Source organism: Aplysia californica, unplaced genomic scaffold (genome assembly GCF_000002075.1).
Source record: "Aplysia californica isolate F4 #8 unplaced genomic scaffold, AplCal3.0 scaffold00124, whole genome shotgun sequence".
In the NCBI taxonomy this organism is placed as follows: Eukaryota; Metazoa; Mollusca; class Gastropoda; order Aplysiida; family Aplysiidae; genus Aplysia; species Aplysia californica.
Window position 1 is genome coordinate 866558 of NW_004797394.1, and position 3165 is coordinate 869722.

At 40.6% G+C, this 3165-nt stretch overlaps 1 protein-coding gene across 2 annotated transcripts in view; it reads right to left on the bottom strand.

The window, feature by feature from the left end:
• The window catches only part of LOC101845914, a 210701-nt gene that overhangs the window by 143006 nt on the left and 64530 nt on the right, over positions 1–3165 (bottom strand). For both annotated transcript variants that reach the window (XM_035969183.1, XM_005096242.3), the window contains exon 2: positions 2847–2985. The gene's annotated coding sequence lies outside the window, so the exon portion shown is untranslated. The remainder of the gene's footprint in view (positions 1–2846; positions 2986–3165) is intronic.

Consider the following 3165-nt stretch of genomic DNA (forward strand, 5'->3'; position numbering starts at 1 on the left):
CGCTCCTTTTGTCACCTCCTATGGGCTCCTGACTCTTTCTACTGCCTGTCTACTGCTACTCCTTGTCTGCTTTATACTGCTGTCTGTCAACAACACCCTGATCTTAGGGTAGGTGAAATCGAACACCTAGCCTTCTCGGATAAGGGTGAAAAAATCTCGGAGGCCCCGTGTGCAAGTTCCGCACGTTAAGGATCCTTTGGTGGTCCTAAAATCGATGCGATAAGAGTACACTTTGGTCGCAACTCAAGCAAAATTCAATATTTATTCCAACCAAACTGAAAATGCTTTGCGTGTCTCGCGAGCTCATATGACCTTATGTACTTGCGAGCGCCGTAAAAACCCTTCCAAAACAAAAAAGCACAATTGGGTTCTCCATTTCTCCGTAAGGCCAAGGCAGTGAACGACCGTGACGTCATGGCCAAAAGGCTGCTTTTAATTTAGTTGGCAAGCAGTTAAAATGTTCTTAGCCCAGAAAGCAAAGTTTTTACAGGAGAACGAAAAAGCTGCTTCAATCTTTTAACAATTGTTCCAACATTATGTATTTTTTCTCGTTTTTTTCCAACGTTTAGAATTTGAATTTCAAGAAAATATTTCTTGAGCACATGCAACCGATACCACAGCTTAAGACACTGCAATATATTTTTTAAACTTCAAAATTTGGGGCTTAGTAAAATAATATTTTAACATCTGCTGATGGCCGACGATTTTCTTTTTCGAGAATGGGAAGGAGGGGTCGGTTGGGGGTAGGGGGTGGCACTTTTACCCTTTGACTAAATTTAGCTTTTGTAAGGGGTTTTTTCCGCCATTCTAGATCTACTGTTATACGTGAAAGAGAGCTCATTGGGGAATCGTAATTCTTTACTACATGGCTTTGCATCCACTTTTTCTGATGCACTCGAAACAAAGGGAAGAGTGAAGATGCGAAATATAGCATTATCAATGCTAACACTGGGACATCCCCCCCCCCCTTTACCCCCATCCCCTCTTCCCTCTCTCTCTCTCTCTCTCTCTCTCTCTCTATATATATATATATACATACATACATACATACATACATACATATATATATCTATCTATCTATCTATCTATCTATCTATCTATCTATCTATCTATCTATCTATCTATCTATCTATCTATCTATCTATCTATCTATCTATCTATCTATCTATGATTAATAATTGGCAAGTGCCCTGAAAACTAGAAGCTATTTTGGATTATTTTATATTATACTTTGATCACTATATAATACGGATTGCAGTCTTCTGACGAATGATAACTTGGAGGTAACAAGACTAGGTCCAATTTCGAAAACAGAAAATCACTTTTGAAAAGGGGCCACAACATGAAAACTGAAACTACAGTGCTGGCACACGAAACGCATGGATGATTACTTGCTGGAAAACTTCTAAACAATGATAGAGCCGGGGGTTTTTCGGTTTGTTTTGGTTTTTGTGTGTGTTTTACGAAGGTTGCTTCTGACGAAAAAAAAGGACAGAATCGCTCTATAACTGCTAGGAATTTTTTTCTCAGTGCGTCATCATCTACGTGTTTCATTTTCCGTGGAATTACCCCCAAAGTACTCCATCCAGGACGTTAATTATATGTTTTACACGAGATATATATTCTTAAACCTGCATCGGGTTGCAAGAAATCTATATGACAGAAATAGCTTGGCCAGCAAGTCATGGTTGCCGTGTTTACCTTGCTAAAACACTGGGACATTAACATACAGAAGAAGAATATATGTGAGGTAACAAATTATTAATTAATTATTTTTAAAAACTTGAAATAAGGATATAGAGATAGAGAGAGAGAGACAGACAGACAGAGACAGAAACAGAGACAGCGAGACAGGTACAGGTACGTTGGCTTTTCTTTCTCTCTCACCCTCCATTTCTCCCCACCCCTCTCACCCTCTGGCTTTCACGTTCTTACATTCTCTTCCTCGTCCTCCCTCTTTCTCGTTCTCTCTCTATCTCATTTCTCTCTTTCTCTCTCTCTCTCTCTCTCTCTCTCTCTCTCTCTCTCTCTCTCTCTCTCTCCCTCTCTAAATCACTCTCCGCTCTCGTGTCTAAAGCAAAATTTATAGCAGATAGCAGAAGACAAATGGAAATACGACATGACCAATGAAGATGTTTCTTTTTACGCTGCTGTTTTTCCTCGTTAGGCTATTTCGGCTATCTGAGGAAGATTTTGTGTCCTGGGAATTTTCCGACTAGTTTATCAAAGCCGAACTCTTTCCATAAAAAAACTACAGTTTGCATTTGCATATTATAGGTCGATATGTGGAGTGTGTGTATGTATTTATGTACGTGATTTTTTATTTGTGTGTGTGTCTGTGTTTGAGTGTGTTTGTGTTTGTATATGTCTGTGTATTTGAGCGCATGCGAGCGAGCGAGCGAGCGAGAGAGAGAGAGAGAGAGAGAGAGAGAGAGAGAGAGAGAGAGAGAGAGAGAGAGAGAGAGTTAAAAAGTGTGTGTAAAAGATATTTTTAGACATGGATTATTATAAGGCGGGGGGTGGGGCACAGAACGAGGGAATGTAAAAGTGAGACGATGAAAGCGTGAGAGTTTCAATGAGACAGACAAACAGACAGACAGAGAGATGAATAAACGAGGTAGAGTGAAGAGGATTGGGAGAGAGAGAGAAAGAAAGAGAGAGAGAGACAGAGAGAGAGAAAGACAGACAGACAGACAGACAGACAGACAGACAGACAAATAAAGAGGGAGCATGAGGAAGATTGGAAGAGAGAGAGAAAGAGAGAGAGCAAGAGAGAGAGAAAGAGAGAGACAGAGAGACAGAAAGACGGAGAGAAGGGAGGTGAGAGTAACTGAGTGAAAGCTTACCTGTCTGAGCAAAGGGCGTGGGGAGAAGATAACATAAATTCCAAGGAATGGAGGCCAAAGCAGTTTTCTTAGAGAGACTCCAGGGCCCCTGGGTAGACTGGTTTCAGCCCGGGGTTATCAACCACTAGACTTCAACCACCTGCAATCAAACAATAGACAATACATAAGATATTATAAACTATACGTATCATACTATGAGGGTTTTTAATGTGTGTTTGAGTTTGTGTGTGCATATATTATGTGTGTGTGTGTGTATGTGTGTGCGTGTGTGTGTGTGTGTGTGAATGTGATTGTATGTGTGTCTGTGTGTGTGTGGGGG